Consider the following 20,405-nt stretch of genomic DNA (forward strand, 5'->3'; position numbering starts at 1 on the left):
CCTTCATGGAGCCTGTTTCTCCTTCTGCCTGTGTCTCTGCCTCTCTCTCTCTCTCTTTTTCTCTGTCTCTCATGAATAAATGAGTAAAATTTTTAAAAAGATTAAAAATAAAAATAAATAAATATTAAACCTTCTCTTCTGTTAAATATCTCTTCTTTGACAGTATTCATATGTGAATAAGTAAAAAAAAAAAGAAAGAAAGAAAGAAAGAAAGAAAGAAAGAAAGAAAGAAAGAAAGAAGCCACTGGCATTAGAAATGTCTTTAGGACCACTAAATTCATTTCAAAACTGTGATATTAAGTGCTCTTTCCCAGGACTGACACCCTAAATCAGGTCGGCCAAATTTCTTTGGTCATCTGGGAATCTTATTTAAAATACAGATACCCAAGACGCCCGGTGGTTCAGTGGTTGAGTGTCTGCTTTTGGCTCAGGGCATGATCCCAGGGTCCTAGGATCAAGTCCTGCATCAGGCTCCCTGCAGGGAGCCTGCTTCTCCCTCTGCCTTGCCTGTGCCCCTCTCTCTGTATCTCTCATGAGTAAATAAATAAAATGTTTTTTAAATAAAATAAATATGCCCAAGGCCCTCCTGCAGAGAGTCTAAATGCAGGTAGGTATGTATGGCCCACCTCCCTTCAGTCTTTTTCACAAGTTTCCAATGGGGCCCAAATGGTCTTTTTTTTTAATCTCCCCAAGCAATTTCTTTCTTTTCTTTTCTTTCTTTTCTTTCTTTCTTTCTTTCTTTCTTTCTTTCTTTCTTTCTTTCTCTCTTTTCTCTTCTTTTTCACTAGCCAATTTTAATGTGCAGCTAGGTCTGAGGACCACTGCAAGAACCCAGGTATGAGTTTTCCTATTAAACTATTTTGACCTAATACTTTTCACCTGGAATAGGTTAGGTCATGGTGCAAAAGGCCAGATTCTCAACCTGGAATGTGGCTTTGTTGCCCTTTGGTTTCCTGGAAGGAATAAATGTGTAAGGTATTTCTACCAAAGATCAAGTTTTGCGTCATGGCTCTATGGAGCTCAACCCACTCCAACAATAACAATAGGACCATTAGTCAAAAGACCTCAGGAAAAGGGGAAACTTGTCACAGGATGATGCCAATTACCCAATTATTCTGAACTCAAAAACCTTCAACACTTGTCTTATATCATCAGAACCGTGGGTATGATCTGGAGAAATAATTAGTATATCAGAATTTTATGCTGGGACAATGTCAAAGTAAAATAAAGGTAGGCTCTGGAATGTTACAGAGGATGGAACTAGGAATGGTCTTGCACTTGGGTGTAAATATGGTGGTGTCAACAATTAACCTTCCTGAAAAAAAATTTTCCTGTTTATACATACGCTCTGGTGGGGGAAAAATTTGATGTCATTAGATGGTATGTTTTGAAAAGAACTTCCTTTGCACTGTTTATTTAAGGTGAATTATAGTTTTAATTCAGAAGGTAAGAATTTCTCTTTTTTTTAAGTAGGCTCCATGCCCAACATGGGGCTCGGACTCCAGACCCAGAGATCAGGAGTTGCACGTTCTCTGACTGAGCCAGCCAGGCACCCCTATCTTTTTTAAAAATCACAGTGTCTCAGAATCATACTCGCTTTCCTACCTCTCCTCACTCTCTGGCCTTCATATTAAGCCCCAAGAATAAAATCTAAGCATCTTGCCAACATATTCCATATTGGCCTCTACTCAAGGATCTAGGGGAGGCCAGTCAGGCTATGTGAGGTCTGAAGCACCCCGGCTCATTAAATTGTTTAGTATGAGCACTAGTTTTTACAATTTTATAATAAAAGTAAATGCATTCCAAAATAGACAGTAGACAAAAGTAGAAAAGTATATAAGCTTCCAGGACACACACTCACGGGGACTTAACAGCTAAGTCATTTTTCTAAAATATAAATAGTGTTGCAAAATGCCATTCATTCTCAGCAAGCATCAACATACAGGAGCCGCTGGACGAGTGCTTGATGGCATTAGCTTTCTTCAATAACTGTCCATGTCTTTCATTAAACCACTACCATGAAAAAAAAATCATTTCTTACAAAAGAATGCTTTGCAGAATGAAAGGCTGCCAATGTGCAAACTAAAGTTCATTGCATTTTTAATAAGAATTTCGAGCACAATAAAGATTTTATACCCAAATATATTACAAAGAAATAGATGTAATGCAACATTAAACAATTACTACATTGGCTTCATTTGCCTCTTTCTCTTTTTCCCATATCCAAAGCCATAGCCTTCCTTTTAAGAAGGAAAAGGCCCGGGGCACCTGGTGGCTCAGTCAGTTAAGGGGCCAACTCTTGGTTTCAGCTCAGGGTCCTCCTGATCTCAGAGTTTTGAGATTGAGCCCAGCATGGCAGGGGGCTCTACGCTCAGCACAGAATCTGCTGGGCCCTCTCCCTCCCACTCTGCCCCTCTCCCCTCTCTCTCTCAAGTAAATAAAGTCCTTTTTCTAAATAAATGAATAGGACAAAGTCTGAGATTCACATGGTAGTCTCCATTTTTATGTCTGTAGGTGTTCAGGTATCATGTAGTCCCCTGGGCCCACTGTTCACGACAGGAGCCTGCCCCCTTCCCCGCCCCAGGGGGGCCAAAGGAGAGAGGCATTGCAGCAGGCTCCCTGTCTCCACTAGGCCCTCTCCTTACCCCTTTCTCAACCTGGCCAAACTCACCCTTAACAATCCTTTGTGTGGGAGATTCAATTGTGGTCATGTGCAGAAAAGCCTACACTAGGAAAACAGGAATAAAAGCAACCTCCCCCTCGCCTATCCCCCAGGTTCTTGTGGCTATTTAAACTTGTTCAATTCAATAAAATTTAAAATTCTGTTCGTCATTTGCACTACGCACACTGCAACACGCTCCACGGGCACTGGTGCCTAGAGACTGCCACATCCAACAGCACAGGCATAGAAAGTTCTACTGGACAGCACTGTCTCCAAGGGCATAGCTAAGGAGGGCAATAACAGTTCCCTCACCACTTGGAGTGACAACCAAGAAGGAGAGAGGGAAGACACAGGAGGATCCACTAGTTACAAGTTCTCAGAGTGCTTGCTTAGTCCCACCAAATCTACCCCCTTCCCTCTCCCATAGGTTCCACCATTTCTCCTCCTCAAATCTTTCCATATTCTGAGCCCTGGGGAGGATAGGAGCAGCAATGTGTGAGAGATTTTGAAGGCAACTTTTTAAAAAACAAAAACAACAAATACCTCTTATATCCAGCTCACTAGGGTAGCTTCCACATGGAAGCTGCTCCTGTAATCCCTAGACGTTCAGCAGGGGCACATTTATTCAGTTATAACTGTAATCATTGTACGTTAACAACATTATTCTATATATAATTAATATATTTTTATATGTTACAATTGTTTTTGTCATACAATCATCACACTGGTTGGAATTTGGAATTCACATTCACGCCACCACAAGTAAGAGCTGTGGTAGTTCAGTTTCAAAGCTTTAAAAGAATAGTTTTGGGGGGAGTTTGGGTTTCTTTTTTTTAATATGTATTTATTTACTCATGAGAGACACAGACTGAGAGAGAGAGAGAGAGGCAGAGACACAGGCTGAGGGAGAAGCAGGCTCCTCTCAGGAAGCCCGATGTGGGACTCGATCCAGGATCCCAGGATCACACCCTGAGCCAAGGGCAGGCACCCAACTGCTGAGCCACCCAGGTGTCCCAAAAGAATAGTTTTAATATTGATGAAAACTGATCTTCTGCTACTTTTACATAAAAATCTGATTGGCAACCATCCCACAAATATTACAATATGAAGAGAATGATAACCGATAGTAACGAAGCCATTTTGTGCTTCATGTGGGAAAAACACAACCCCTTCATTTCCAACACACATGGGTGGAGCTGAGGAGACTGCCCTTAGTGGACATGGTTACATTCCCCAATATTCAGGAAACACAAAGATTCTAACTCTCTCATCCCTTTGAACTTAGACATGGCCATGTAATTACTTGTGACCAACAGAATGAGGGCAGAAGTCAATATATCACTTCCCAGCAAAATCATTAACTGGCAGTTCTTGACTCCATGCCTGTCCTCTTGCTTTGATGAACCCTGAAATACTGTGCTGGCAGGTCACAGCTTAAGATGGTGAAATTGCCATCTCTCCAGGAGATGTAGAATGGAACAGAATTTCCCACCCACGTATGTACCAATCCACACTGGGCATCAAGGGTGATCAAGAAATAAACCCTTCTTATTTCAGCCACTGATATTTGGAATTATTTTTATTGCAAGCACAACTAGCCTATCCTGCCTAGTACCCCAAACTAGAACCTACATAGTCTCTCTGCTGGCAAAGCAAGCCGTGTCTGTTACTTAGAGATATGAAACCAGATTTTTCCGTGTGTTTGTCAGTTAGACACCTTTTGAAATACCACTTATGACTTCTTTTAGGGATTTCCTGAGAGTGGGTCTCTAGTAAAACTCCATGATGGTGTATCACGGATTTCATCATATAAAAACACATCATACCTCATGTGCCCGGACCTGTCCCTTCAGGGCTGTTCTGAAATGTTACCCTTGCCCTCTGACACCATTGTTCTGTATTATCAGGGAATCCCTCCCTGACACTTCTTCCCTCCTGTGCTCACTGGGGCAGACCTCTGTGACAGCACAACATAATGCACTATTGCTACCCAGATACAAGAAAGAGAATTCCTGGGAGGGAGGAATCCTGTTGACTCAACTCCCATTTCCCTGGGGTGTGGCACATTATCTGAGAGTAGATAATTGCTAACCGTTTGCCTGGAGAATAAATCGATGTATTTACAGGTGTGGTCATACTCTCTTTAGTCCCTCTCTATCTCTATCCCCCTCCTCCAGCACCATCTCAAATAAATACACAACCTTGTAAAAATAATGTTCTATAGACACAGCTTTGGGGCCAAGCCCCTGAGCGACCCTCATGCCACTGAAGTTGTATTACATTGTGGTTATGCTCACCACCTCTGAAGCTGTCGGCTTGGATTCAAATTCTAGTTCTGCTACTTACCAGCATCATGATCCTGGGCAAGTTGCTGAACTTAGCCAGGGCTCAGTTCTTCCCTTGGCTCTGGTGGTCTACGCCAGTCCTTCACATCCCCTCCTCAGGTCCTGACTTCAGGCTGCTTGGATTCTAGCCTGGAACCCTCACCTTCCCTCCCTCTCTGTTTGCTTCATTCCAGTGCCCTCTATCCCTGGGTCAGGCACTGTCTGCTGGCCCAGGCCTGACTTCTCTGCTTCCTTCCACTTGTTCACCCACACCCTGTTTCTGGCCTAGGGCTGGTCCTCGATCCTGATTCTGATGAGAACTAGAAGAGACTCTCTCAGGGCCATGGTTCTGAGGAAGAAACAATACAAGTTCTTCCCCCCAAAACTGAAGACTAGAGGAGCCGGAGAGGGATGCTCACCTGCTTGAAGACTACAGAAACCAGGGGCACCTGGCTAGCTCAGTTTGTGGAGCATGCGGCTCTTAATCCCAGAGTTGAGAGTTTGAGCCCCATGTTGGGTGTAGAGATTGATTAAAAATAAATCTTAGGGGTGCCTGGGTGGTTCTGTTGGGTTGAACATCTGCCTTCAGCTCAGGTCATGATCCCAGGGTCCTGAGATCAAGCCCTGTGTCAGGTTCCCTCCTTCTCCCCACTCCCTCTGCTTCTCCTCCTGCTTATGTGTGCTGTCTCTCTCTCAAATGAATAAAGTCCTTTTTTTTTAAGATTTTATTGATTTATTCATGAGAGACACAGAGAGAGAGGAAGAGACACAGGCAGAGGGAGAAGCAGGCTCCCTGCAGGGAGCTCGATGTGGGACTTGATCCCAGGACCCCAGGATCATGCCCTGAGTCAAAGGCAGATGCTTAGCCACTGAGCCACCCAGGTGCCCCAATAAATAATTTTTAAAAAATTAATAAAAAAATAAAATCTTAAAGGAAAAAAAAGACTGTAGAAACCAGCTTCTCAGAGCTGAGGCTGCCAGTAGCTATGTCTCAGGCTTCCTCCTTCCCACACCAACTAATTGTATCAGCAAAATATCTACTAACAGGGAGAAATACTAAACAATTAAATATTACAATTGTGCTTTTTCTTAATTTTGAAAATTTCATAGCAAAAAGCTCTGGGGGTTGACCCAAGTGTTAGAAAACACTGATTTTAAAACTTGCTTCCGGGCAGCCTGGGTGGCTCAGCGGTTTAGCACCGCTTTCAGCCCAGGGTGTGATCCTGGAGTCCCAGAATCGAGTCCCACATCGGGCTCCCTGCATGGAGCCTGCTTCTCCCTCTGTGTCTCTGCCTCTCTCTCTGTGTCTCTCATGAATAAATAAATCTTTTTTTTTTAATTTTTATTTATTTATGATAGGAACACAGTGAGAGAGAGAAGCAGAGACACAGGCAGAGGGAGAAGCAGGCTCCATGCACCGGGAGCCCGACGTGGGATTCGATCCCGGATCTCCAGGATCACGCCCTGGGCCAAAGGCAGGCGCCAAACCGCTGCGCCACCCAGGGATCCCTAAATCTTTTTTTTAAATAAATAATAAAACTTGCTTCTACCAAAAAAGATGTGGTATATACACATTATTATACAATACACAATATTATTCACCCATGAGAAAGGAAGATACATGGATAGCCCTTGGGCACGTTATGCTAGATAAGTCAGACAGAAAAAGACAACTACTGTTTTATATCACTTATGGGTGAAATCTAAAAAAGTTAAACCTATAAAAAGCAGAAAATGGTGGGTGGCCAGGGATTTGGGGGTGTGGATGAGAGGGATGGTGTTTAAGGATACAAACTTATGGGACACCTGGGTGGCTGGTGGTTTAGTGCCTGCCTTTGGCCTAGGGCATCATCCTGGAGTCCCAGGATCGAGTCCCATATCAGGCTACCTTCATGGAGCCTGGTTATTCCTCTGCCTATGTCTCCACCTCTCTCTCTCTCTCTCTCTCTCTCTGTGTGTGTGTGTCTCATGAATAAAAAAATAAAATCTTAAAAAAAGGAGAGAGAATGATAAAAAATTATTCAAAAAAAGGATACAAACTTATAACGAGTACTAAATAAGTCATAGGATCTAATGCACAGTATAATGAATGTAGACAATAATGTTGTAGTATAAGGATGTAATATGATAAATGTCACTATATCAGCAATCATATTGTAAAATATAAATGTATCAAAGTAACAAGCTGGACATCTTAAACTTATACAATGTTACACATCGAATTTATTTAATTTTAAAAACTTGCTTCCATCAATTCAATAGTGGTTTAGTACCATGAATTCTTGGTGCAATGGGAGGTCATTGAAGTGTATGAGCCGATGGGGGTCAGGGGGTTGGAAAAAAGAAAAAAAAAAACAGTGTAAGAGCTGAGATCAGAACTAATCCAATAAGCATTTTTAAAATACAATTTGCATTTTTTTTTTTTACCAGATAGCAAATAAAATGCTGGAGTCCAGAGCAGGGAAACCAGTTAGGAAGCCACTGCAGGGATCGAGGCATAGGAAGGTCATAAGCTGAACTTAGGCAATGACAGCAGATTCAAGAGATGTCTTGGATGTAGAATTAACAAGACTTGCTGACGGATTCGATTAGGTAAGGAAAGAAGGACTCCTGGGTTTCTGGCTAGAACCTCGGGAAAGAACCTTTTGCTATAATGGAAGGATTAGCAAAGACAGAATCTTTGGACAGACCTGCTAGTGTTCTAGCAAGTACGCAGCAAAAGAAGGAAAGACAAGTTGAACCACCGGGTGCAAACTGCAAGAACAGTCATCACATGTGCGTTTACCGCAAGAAGACACACTACTTCCAGAGACTATGCTCTATAGTCCAGACTCTCATCAACCATACCTGAGGGTTCCCACTGCCCACATCCTTGCCAATGCTTGCTATTATCCACCTTTTAATTTTTGCCAGTTGGATGAATATAATGCTGCAACTTGTTTAAATTTGCTGTTCTCTGATTACTGATAAGTTTCAGCGTCTGTTCATACGTATTTTTGTTCAGTTTTCTAGTATACCCTTGTGAAAATAGCCTACTCATATCTTTTGACCATTTCTCTGTTGGGTTTCTTATCTTCCTCACATTGATTTTCAGTAGGTCATTGTATATTCTTTATATTAATTCTTTGTGGCTTTTTAAATATTGAAAATATCTTTTCCTAGTCTATCGTCTGTCAGTCAAATGTATCTATGACATTTCTACAATTTCTATGGCAAACAATAGGAACTTTGGATAAAATGACATTCTTGTTTTCTTTGTTTTTTTGTTTTGTTTTGTTTTTAAGTAGAATGGAGAAATGTGAAGGCCTTCAGCTTTCATAATTATAAAACCATTTCTTCATCAAACCATGGGACACAATAAGAGGAGAACCTGAAAATAAATAAATTTGAAGTTCTCATTCCCAAAGAACTAAATTTGTGTTAAGGAATGCTTTGGGGGATGCCTAGGTTGCTCAGCAGTTGAGCATCTGCCTTCAGCTCAGAGCTTGATCCTGGGGTCCTGGGATCAAGTCCCACATCGGGCTCCCTGCGTGGAGCCTGCTTCTCCACCTGCCTATGTCTCTGCATCCCTCTCTCTCTGTGTCTCTCATGAATAAATAAATAAAATCTTTAAAAAAAAAAAAAAGGAATGCTTTTGGTATATTCTATTAATAAGCTGAAGCCATTTTTTATTGACCCCACCTTGTTCCACAAAGGATCTGAGGAAGCTTACAAGAAAACAAGCAATAAAATATAAATAACCAAAAAATCAGAAACAAGGAAAACACACAGCAGAATAGAAGGTCAAGACCAGGAGGAAACTAAGAATGCAGATATGTAGGCCACAGGGTTCGATAAAGTTATTAATGTTAAGCCAAAAATTTGGCTCTGAGCTTCTTGGCAACCAGAGGGAAAAGGGAAAGGGGATACAATCAGGCACAGTCAACAATATTCTTTGTTGATAAGAAAACATACAAGTTCCTCAGGGGAAGATAAGCTTTTCCTGGCCCTGAGTTCTAAAAGAATTTCTCAGGTGGGCTTCACGTTGGGGACAGTCTCTGTGGCCAAAGCAAAGTGTCTCATTTCTTGTAGCATTTTTGGAGAAGCTAATGGCCACCAAAGTATGTTCTTGAACTTGGAAAGCAATTCTATCTCTCATCTGCCAGTTAAATGTGATAAGGAGGAAATGAAGAGGAGAGAAAGAGACCCAAGAAAAGTCCATCCAAGCTTGTAGCATTTGAGACTTCGATTTAGGATAACAGTCAAACCAAAAACATCTGGAAGAAATAATGACATATTAGTTAAGATAATACTAGTTACTCACATAAAAAGCCCTGAAAATCTCGGTGGCTTAACACTGAATTTGGGTAATTTGGGAATGCAAGTTTCTTTCTTTCTCTTTCTTTCTGTCTCTTTCTTTCTTCTTTCTTTCCTTCTTTCTTCTTTCTCCTTTTCTTCCTTTTTTTTTTTTTTTTTTTCTTTTTTTGGTAGGCTTCAAGACCAACATGGGGCTTGAATTCACAACCTTGAGATCAAGAGTTATGGTGTACAGACTGAGCCAGTCAGGCAGCCCTAGAAGTTTGTTTCTTATTCATGTAAAGCCAAAATGAGAACCAGGTTTCTTCCATCTTGAGTCCCCACCATATTCAACATATGGGAAAAGAACAAAAAGAAGCATTCATGGGAAGTTTTTATGGGCCAAGCCCAGTGGCAACAACACATCACTTCTGCTCACATTCCACTGGCTGGAACTTAGAGTACTCTCAACCACAAATTATCAGTTGTGTCTTTCCAATATTTCCTCATAAATAATTTTCTATACCAAGGTTCAGCAAATTATAGCCTACAGGCTAAGTCTATCTCATTGCCTGTTTTCACATGGTTCACAAGATAAGATAATTTTTCCATCTGCTTCATGGCTGAAAAAAAATCAAAAGAGGAATAATAGTTTGTAACATTTAAAAATTACATAAAATTCAAGTTTTGGTCTCCATAAATAAAGTTTTATTGGGTTGAATAGTTATGACAGAGACCATATAACTGGCAAAACTGAAATATTTTCTATCTGACCCTTTACTGAAAAGCTTTGCCAACCTCTGCTTTAAACTAGTAAGGATTGATAGGAGTTGAGCAACAAGTACTTTTAGGCAATGACCTGAATCACAAATATTCCTTGAAGTGAATCTGTAAGCATTAACAATCAAATGAACTGATGGTAAAATTGATATCTTTGGGAAACAATGGGGAGTCTGGAAAGATCCTGGCCATTCTTCTATATGCAGAATTGGACCAAGAAGAACCTGCAGGCAAAGCCAGGATTTTTCCTAAGAGGTATTTCTGGATCCATACCAGCTCAAAAACAAAATGAATTAGCCATTTTCACATGACAAGAAAAGAAACATTGCTTATTTGAAAATTTGTTTTCCAAACTTATCAAATAAGAAAGTATTTCTTCAATAGAATTATGAGATGTTACACGAGCATGTTTGGTTTTTAAATAATTTAAATAAATTTTAAATAACTGATCATTTTATTACAGAAAGGATACTGTTTGTTGAGCATTGTAAATACCTTAATTCTAATGGTAAGAAGGTAGAGGATAAAGATGAGTTGCTGAGAATCATATTTCATAGAATTATCTATCAAGAAGTTTATTTATAAGTAGTTCTAATGATTCCATTAGCATCGCCTTCCTTGTTTCTTGATAATCCTAGAGTCAGATCAGGAACAAAAGTGAGGGGCACCTGGGTGGCTCAGTGGCTGAGTGTCTGCCTTTGGCTCAGGGCGCGATCCCGGAGTCCTGGGATGGGGTCCCCCTTGGGCTTCCCTCAAGGAGCCTGCTTCTCCCTCTGCCTATGCCTCTGCCTCTCTCTGTGTATCTTTCATAAATAAATAAATAAAACTTTTAAGTAAAAAAATAAATAAAATAGATTCACAGGGAATATATGCTGCTTGTACATACGCAAGACCAGTTTAAGCATTTAAGAAAGAATAAAATATACCAACATATCAAAATAAGCTTTTAAAAGAACCCAGAGGGATTAATGTCAATAGGCATCGCCTACTGAGCACCATGGTGACATAAAGCATAAGCCTCAGGACAAAGTTTGTCTTTTAGCCACTGTGACTGTAATCATCAAGAACAAACAGAACTCCCAGTCCAGGGACCGAAGCTCCCAGGATGCCCAAAACTTGGGAACTATCTGAGAGGTAACTGTACCAGGATCCAATATCAAACTCTCCTTCTATATAAGAGGAAACTGAGCACAGACTGGGTAAGAGACTTGTCCAGGCGATACAGCCAGCGAGTGGCAGCACTGGCATTAGAATCCAGCCAACCCGGGGATCCCTGGGTGGCGCAGCGGTTTAGCGCCTGCCTTTGGCCCAGGGCGCGATCCTGGAGACCCGGGATCGAATCCCACATCAGGCTCCCGGTGCATGGAGCCTGCTTCTCCCTCTGCCTGTGTCTCTGCCTCTCTCTCTCTCTCTCACTGTGTGCCTATCATAAAAAAAAAAAAAAAAAAAAAAAAAAAAATTTAGAATCCAGCCAACCCATTTCCCATCTTGTGCTTCCTCCTGTATACTACAATCATCCTCCTAGGCACTGGCTCTCTGGAGCTATCAGTTTGCAAGCAAGGTTCAAGTAGTTTCCTTCTAAGGTAGAAAAAATCATGGGGCAGCTTGGTGGCTCAGTTGGTTAAGTATCTGACTCTTGATCTCAGCTCAGTTCTTCTTTTTTTTAAAAAAAATAAAATTTTTATTTTAAACTTATTTTTTATTTATTTATGATAGTCACAGAGAGAGAGAGAGAGAGAGAGAGAGGCAGAGACACAGGCAGAGGGAGGAGCAGGCTCCATGCACGTCGGATTCGATCCCGGGTCTCCAGGATCACACCCTGGGCCAAAGGCAGGCGCCAAAACGCTGCACCACCCAGGGATCTCCTCAGCTCAGGTCTTGATCTCAGTGTCCTGAGTTCTTTCTGGTCCTGCCTTGGGCTCCATGCTGAGCATGGAGCCTACTTAAGAAAAATATAAAATAAAATAGGATAGGCAAATTCAAATTCGAGTCCCATACCATACTTACTGCATGAACGACTCCCAGTGAGACCCATAAAGAAATGACCTGTCAGCTCTGTGGGGCCCCTCAAAGATCCCACAATGCCTTTTTGTAAGAGCTGAGTTTACTTTGACTCTTTGGCATAAGGCTCAGATATCTTTCACCTTTCCCTTCACACCACATTGGTGAGCCATGGTTCTTTCCTTCCCTCCTTGCCTCCTACCTCTTTACTCTCTGGCATCTGCTCTGCAAATCATTCTTCTGTGGTATGCTGGGATGGTTAATGCCAACAAGCACACAACTGCTCAACTGCTAGAAAACAGTCCTGGGCAGCCAGACCCACTACTTTTACCTGAATATTCCAAATTTCTGTGTGAAAATCCATGATGTGTTTGCAGATTTATTCCTATTAACACAATGATTTTACTAACTAAAACCATGATGAAATTTTGTCAATTTTTAAAGCTTTTTAGTTTAGTTTAGTTTTTTTTTTTTTTTTTTTAGTTTTTTTCTTTAATTCTAAAACATCACAGCTTACTTTTTTTAAAAAAGGCAGATATCTGGATGTTTGGGAGCATATATAAGTCATCAAGAGAGTGGTTTGGTTTTTATTTTTCACAGAGGTCTCTGAAGTTAGAGTTTTGTATGAGTTACAGATGCAAGGGACCGTGAAGATCATACAGCCTTACCCTTCTTTTTTTTCTTTAAGATTTTATTTATTTATTTATTTATTTATTTATTTATTTATTTATTTGAGACACAGAGAGAGAGGCAGAGACACAGGCAGAAGGAGAAGCAGGTTCCTCAGAGGGAGCCTGATGTGGGACTCGATCTGGGGCCCCGGGATCATGCCCTGAGTCAAAGGCAGACACTCAACTGCTGAGCCACCCAAGCATCCCAGTCCTACCCTTCTTTAAAAAAAGGAGGGGGGGCTAAGAGCTCACACTCTGGAATTTGATGGCCGGATTCAAATCCTGACTCTATCATCTTCCATTCTATGAAGTCAATCAAGCTGTCTTCTATGCAGCTTGGTATTCTCTATGAAACAGGATAATGAGATTTACCTCATGAGCTTCGTGAAGATTCAATAAAATAAATAAATAAATAAATATATATATATATATATATATATATATATTTGGAAGAAACACTCAGAAAGAACCTATCTTAGTAAATACTTGATAGATACTAGATGTTTTAAAATATGGATTCAGAGTTAAGGCCAGGGAGGTTATGTGACTTACTGGGTAAAGGGAGCACTAATTCCTGATCTTACTACTTTACACCAGTGACTTGACTTTGCCATCCTCTTTCTTAGAAATGTTTGATCTAGTAAACATTTCCATCCACTACAAACATTAGCCTAGCGAGAAGCATTGCTTAAATTAAAGCAACGGCTGAGGCAAATGCAAGCACTTTTTAATTATTATTCTTCTGAGTGCTTTTATTTGTTCCCCAAACTAATAACCTCTGTGGAGATAAACAAAGATCACCCACATGAGAACAGGAATTCTTGACAGCAAGAGAGTCTGTGGGCGGCCACACCGCCTGCGACTAGTGAGACTCCAAACAAAGGCAGGCGCAGGCGGAGGAGTGGAAAAGCTTTCTGGTGGCAAAATGGGAAGAAGGCCCATGAGAGGTTGTTGGGGTGGAGGAGCAAGACAGGAGCTGACTAGAAGAGGGATGTCCTATGTCATCATGAGGAGGAGCCTATCGGCTTTTCCCTCTCCTTCCCAGGTCTAGGGCAAGGAAGGAGAGAAGCTGTCATTCCAGTCCTGACCCTCCCTGTCTGTTTGGGGCCCACTGGCTGCAGAGGTGGTGGGTGGTTTTCCCCCATCTCTTGTCAGCAAGTACTTTTATCAAGAATAAAAAAAGAGGGATCCCTGGGTGGCGCAGCGGTTTGGCGCCTGCCTTTGGCCCAGGGCGCGATCCTGGAGACCCGGGATCAAATCCCACGTCGGGCTCCCGGTGCATGGAGCCTGCTTCTCCCTCTGCCTGTGTCTCTGCCTCTCTCTCTCACTGTGTGCCTATCATAAATAAATAAAAAATTAAAAAAAAAAAAAAGAATAAAAAAAGAGAGACTTCTGCAGGTACAGATGCAACTTGCATAGTGTTTTCTCACTGAAGGCACTTCTGTGATATTGCCCACGTTTTCATAACTCGTTTATGGTGAGTTCACTGCTGTTTCCATTAGTTGTTACTCTCACTGCCCTATGAAAAGTGTGATTAGTACTAACTGGAGAACAAAGGTGATCACAGAAACCAATCTCCCTACAAGCCTTTACTTTTATGAAATGACACAGATTTAGCTAGATTTATCAACTTCTAGAAATGTAAACATTTACATTTGTATCTCTTCTGTATGTAGGACTAAGCCTAAAAAGTCCAATTTGAATGTTACAAATGATCAAATGAAGCTAAACAGTTCTTCTAGAATGAATTTGAGACAGAACGTAATTCCATTATCACCAACCAGAGCTATGTGAATTGGTTTAATAATTATTTTCTAAATCCTAGGCCAACTCACACACTAAAGAAACTCTGAAATGTTTTAATTTGGGGATGGAAGGGAAAGGGACTATAAGCTTACCCAATTTTTGATAATTTAAAAGAGGACTTTAAAACCTTTGTAGGCAAATGCCCAAAGATGTATGAACCAAGGGATCTGTGACAATGTCGTTTATATAGAATGTATAAAGTAGGCAATAATTTAAATACTCAATAAGGGGAGGACAGAGTAAATAAACTATGGCATATCACCATTGTGGAGTATTATACAACCATCAACACTGAGGTTTAGGCATATATTCACCATGTAAAAATGTTATATTAATAAGAAAAAGCAATTAAAGAGTAGTTTGTTATGGTATCATTTTGATAAAAAATTAAGTGAAAGTCATATTTCATATGCATAGGAATACATAAAAAGGGAAAGTATGGAAGAACACACATCAAAATAATGATAGTGTTTATTTCTGGGTAATAGAACTACAGGTTGATTAATTGTTCTTTTTTATATTTTCTTCATGCCATACCTAACCTTCTGCAGCATAATTCATATACCAGATAAGTGAGAAATTGCTTCTTTTCCTTCTGTCTCTGGGGAAACAGAGTTACCAGCTAAAATCAGAAGCAGAAGTAAGACCAAAATACAAAGGTTCAGGATTTCAATTCCCATCACTAAAGCTCATTAATTCAATAAATATCTATTATGCAGCTAAAACTTAAGGAGCATAAGGATAAGCCATGAACGGATCCTATTCTCAGAGACCACAGTTACTAAGAAAATAAGGAATCTACTTGAATTAAAAAGGAGATAATGCCACAGAAAGGTATGTATGAAGGAAAGGTTTCTTTTTACTCAGGGAGTTAACGAAGTGTTATTAAACAATAAAAAAAAAACACTACACAAAAGAGGTTTGATATTGGAAAGTTTAATGTGTATGGTTATATGATGTGCGTTACCTCAGAAAAATGAACTCTGTATAGTTCTAAGAAAAACAATTCAGGTTTCAAAATAATATGTGTGTTTAATTAACACATATACCTCATATCCCAAAATGTTAAAATAGTCATTTCTAGATAGGGAATTACAGGTGGGTTTTTTTCATAATCATTTTGCTATCTATCATGTCCTGTTTCATCACAACAAACTGAAAGGATGTATTGCAATCGACAAAAGGGGAAACCTTGCCCAGGGTGACCAAATAAAAGTTTGCATCATACCATCATTAGCACAGATTATGAAGGAACTAATGCTGACAGGTGATAGATTGTGACCAGGATATGGGACTTGCCACCTTTGCTGATATACGGGCTCTGACTTTTTCCCTCTGACAACTTTGAATGAGTGGTACAAAAATATCATCCCTACTCAGGTGTGACTTTCAGAAAACTAAGTAGATGCCTACATACTGAAAAAAGGACCAAAATAACCAGAACTCGTAAGTGTGTTTGTGATTATATGATCATGGATAATCAACAGGACTTCACAAAGAACAGGTTGTGTCTTGGTAATATATAGTCATCTTCTTACACAGGAAAGAAGGTAAATCACATAACTTAAATTGATGAAAACCTAGCTTGGCTTTAGGAAGGCTTTAGATCCTGTCCTATAAGACATAGGGAAAATAGAAACAGGAGCAGACAACTCCTCACCAGCTAACTACAGCCCGACTGGGAAGCAGCAGCTAAAGCACCGGAATTTAGAAGATCACAAATAGTGTGAACATCAAACTGAACAACAAAGAGATGCCAAAAAGGATGTCCAGATGGGCAAACAACAGGTTAAGATGAAACAGTATAAATAACCAGGGACAAAATCCAGAATTAAACTTGGTAAGCAAAATGTGCTCCAAACACACCTCGATTGTGGGAGATAAAGAATTAGAAATGGTTTGGGTGGCAAGCTGACTTACCAATAGCCATTGCGCCAGCAGTTAGGACAATGTTCTGACATGGATAGGGAATCAGGGCTGCCACATACAAAGGCACGTGGTACACGCCCATGTGAGCATTTACCACCACCCCACTGTTATCATTTGTTGGCAAGTCTTGCTTACCCTTTTTCTCTTTGCTGTATTCCCAGCACCTAGCAGAGCCTGACAAGGAGAGCCTTTCAATAAATCCTTAAGGACGAGTGAGATCATCCTCCCATCTTCCTCAGGATCCCCGAATAAAGCACTAAGCTCCCTCTTGGAGCTCTCTATTTAAAGAGCAATTTTCTGACCATTCAGGAGAGAACTTAGAAATGCTGGGAGGGGGACGCCTGGGCGGCTCAGCAGTTGAGCATCTGCCTTTGGCTCAGGGCATGGTCCCCAAGTCCCGGGATCAAGTCCCTCATCGGGCTCCCTGCATGGAGCCTGCTTCTCCCTCTGCCTGTGTCTCTGCCTCTCTCTCTGTCTCTCGTGAATAAATAAAGAAAATCTTTAAAAAAGAAAAAGCAGAAATGCTGGGAGGTCAGTAAATGAGAATAGGATTATCAGTTTACAGAACGGGATTCTTCAATTTATGGCAGAGAAAGCCAGAGTGTATGAGTTACAATGCTGAAATTCTGAAGAAATCTGACATAAAGGAGACACCTTTTTCTACTAAAAATCTCCCAAAAAGGATGAGTGAGAAGCCCAGACTAGGTAAATAAACCACTATATATTGTAACAAAGACTAACAACAACAGCAACAACGACAAAATTGAAATACATCTTACTAAATGCTCTCACAAAAGAGCTGGCTCCTCAGCTCCAGTGATGAAGGTTTATATGTGAGACCTGATGAATTAAGGAACTGACCTCTCAAAAGCAAGCCCCTTCCAGAGCCAGAGTCTCCCAATTTCATGATAAATATGAATAATCAGACATCATCAGAAGCTTTTCATAAAAATACAAAACAATTTTATTTTTATGATATTTTATGTTGACTGCATCATAGAAGCCCATATCAGGAGAATATAAAATATATTTATATTACATGTGGATATATAGGAAGTAGATATCTGGAAAAATCCCATACTTATCTCTTCATGTATATTTGCAGATCTTTCTATGTTTTAAAAGTTAGCTGCTCATCTATTAATTCAGAATGTTCTAAATAAAACCTGATGTTCTAAATAAAACCTGAATATAACTATTTCAGCTTCCAAATGCATGACCTTTGTACCTAATGTATCCAGTATACACAGTAATATATGGTTGTGGTGAGAAATTGTGAGAAAACAACCCAATTCTTGTTAACTCATCTGATGTGTTTATTGAATATATTATTATGCTATTCTTTGGCCAGTGTTTTTATTTGCAATACATAACTGTTCTAATAAGCCATTTGTCACCATGAAGAACCTTTGGGTTTCTTTTCCTTTCCAAATAGCAGTGAAAGGGTCCCCCAAACCTACTGATTTAGCACCCAATTTAAATAAGCCCAGAGACCCTCTCAGTTTTCACATTGAGTAGAACAAGGTCAGATTGGGCATCTTCCAAATGTAAAGGCTTAATTGGACTAATTCTTTCATGATAATAATGTATATTTAAGATAGCCACTAAAAATTGTCAATGCTAATTTAGTAGATCAATTCCATTAAACGCTTTGAACTTTTCACCACTTGCTAATCTCATTAAAGCTGCTGTTTTTGTTGAAAATCTGAAGCTATAACTTAATATCAAATTACAACAATTCCAGCCAGACCTAAGAAATATTTCTTTATACGTGAAATATAGCCTTCAAGGATCTTAAGTTGTGTTCAATTATAAGAGGCTCGCCATAAAATTTCCTGCAACCAAAATGCAGAGAGAGCCCATGAGTCTACTGGCAGTTGGCATTAGTGTAAGAAGCGTGCGGCAGTGTTTCTATTTCAGAAATACATGTTTCTGGTGTCTGAGGCAAAGCTTTAACACCTGGGATTATTGATTACAGACCAACCTTCCTATAACTACATGGCTCAGATTTTTATACCAAACACCATGTAATTTAGGTAATAGTTCAATTCCAATCGATCAAAATGTCAAGATTTTGCTCAACATTTTGATGAACAACGTAAGCAATAGAACTCAGGAATGTGAAAATAATAATTCGTCTGCGAATTAGCTAATGAGGAATTTGGGGAGAAGAGGCTCCACGCCACGACCACATAGCCAACCATGCGTAGCATTTGTTTGGAACTAGACTTCCAAGGCTATTTTTATTCCCTGTGATTTACCACCGGTATCCTCTGGGTGATAGTGGAGGAAACAGATGCTGGGAATCTCTCTCTGCTCAGTTCCTGAGAGGAGGATTCTGACTCACAGCCCTGCCAAGCTCCCTGCTTTGTACTCACATATGCCGAGGGGGGTGGAGTAAAACGTAAATGATGCCTGATTTCCAGTCTCCCACTGCCAGTTTCCTCAAAGTTTCCACTTACGCATTTGACTCCTTTACCAACTTCGTTTGAAGTTCCCATTCCAAAACCCTGAACGGCATGTTCCCAGGATACGTTTAATTTTTTTTTGATTCATTCAGTGGGGATTTTCCAACTGAAATAAAAAATAAATTGAAACTGGTGAGTGGGCGTTCTTTTGGGGGGATGGGGGGTTCTTTCACTGTGGACAGGGAGTACCGATTTCCGCAGGGGGAAGATGCAGGGGGAGAAAGAAATGGTCAAACATGCCCTGCCAAGCTCTCAGCACACTTTCTTGTGGAGCACCATTAAACCTTGCCAAAGTTTCCTGGACCCTGTTACTTATTGTGAACCGACTCGGACTCAAATAGGCCTGCATCTATTTGGAGATCATATTTAAATTGTTAATAAAAAAAATTCATGTTTATTAAATTTCCACAAAGCTCAGAGCCTCATTCTTTCTTAATGCATCTCAGCTATCGAGAAATATAAGGGAGGAGGGGGGAGTCTATGCAGTTTAAATCCTTTTATAATGGATTTATAACAGAAGCACATTACAGATGGAGATTTCAGTTTCACAAGGCAACAGTTTCTACTAAAACTACTCTTTTATGGAGAAATTAAATTCACTGGCCAGTCTATGTTTTTACAAAGCTTTTTTTAAAAAAAAACACCTACTTTATTTTAAACAATAGGACCTATATAGGTGACTTTTACAATTTAATTTTATGTAAACCAATGGGGTTTCCTTATCAAGCACCACTGAATTCCCTAAATGTTTACTTATTAATCCTGTTCTTTAGTGTTTAATCATAGCCTAGAATAACTGACTTAGGCTATTTTTACATTAGGGAAACTTAGCAATTCTTATTGCATTTCAGATAAAATGAGTTTAAGCTGATGAATTAGGCCTCACAACCTAACCGCAACACCTTCTGTTGGTGTGTCTATGTGACACTAAGGCACCATGTCAATTTACTAATCTAATGGAAATCTATCCATTCTGGGGAGGGAGGTGCAGTTATTAGCACACAGATCAAGCAACCTCCTAAAGACCAAACTATTGCTTTTCCTTCAGAAAAACATCTAACCACACTCAAGTTTACCCCGATATGATTCTCTGTGGGAGACCCCACTGGTAGACTGGGCACAAAACTACTACTACCAAATAAATACTTCTTCCTAGCCACAAATAAATATATAAATATATATACATAATATATATGTGTATACACACACACACACACACACACACATATAGTACCAAATTAGTAACATTCTAATGGAAAATGAGGCAAATTGAGTAAGGAAAACCATGAAAAAAATTTGGTGAGAGGTCCCCACTGAGCAGAGAAACTTAAAATGCAAGAGGATTTTCCTCTGGAAAATCCTCACAAACCTCTACACAACAAGCAGAAAGTCAACATTAAAAAATTTTTTAAATAAAAATTTTGACACATAAAATATCCATCCCCCCAATAATACTTGCACATAAATTAAAGGAAAACCACACACACAC

The 20,405-nt window shown here is 40.1% G+C and overlaps 1 long non-coding RNA gene across 1 annotated transcript in view; it reads right to left on the minus strand.

Moving 5' to 3' along the window:
* LOC140598110 (uncharacterized) overlaps positions 1–20,405 on the minus strand; it is a 106,438-nt gene that overhangs the window by 66,343 nt on the left and 19,690 nt on the right. Inside the window, exon 2 of the long non-coding RNA XR_012000239.1 lies at positions 18,911–19,022. This is a non-coding gene — a long non-coding RNA (uncharacterized lncRNA). The remainder of the gene's footprint in view (positions 1–18,910; positions 19,023–20,405) is intronic.

This window comes from Vulpes vulpes, chromosome 3, assembly GCF_048418805.1.
Source record: "Vulpes vulpes isolate BD-2025 chromosome 3, VulVul3, whole genome shotgun sequence".
Classification (NCBI taxonomy): domain Eukaryota; kingdom Metazoa; phylum Chordata; class Mammalia; order Carnivora; family Canidae; genus Vulpes; species Vulpes vulpes.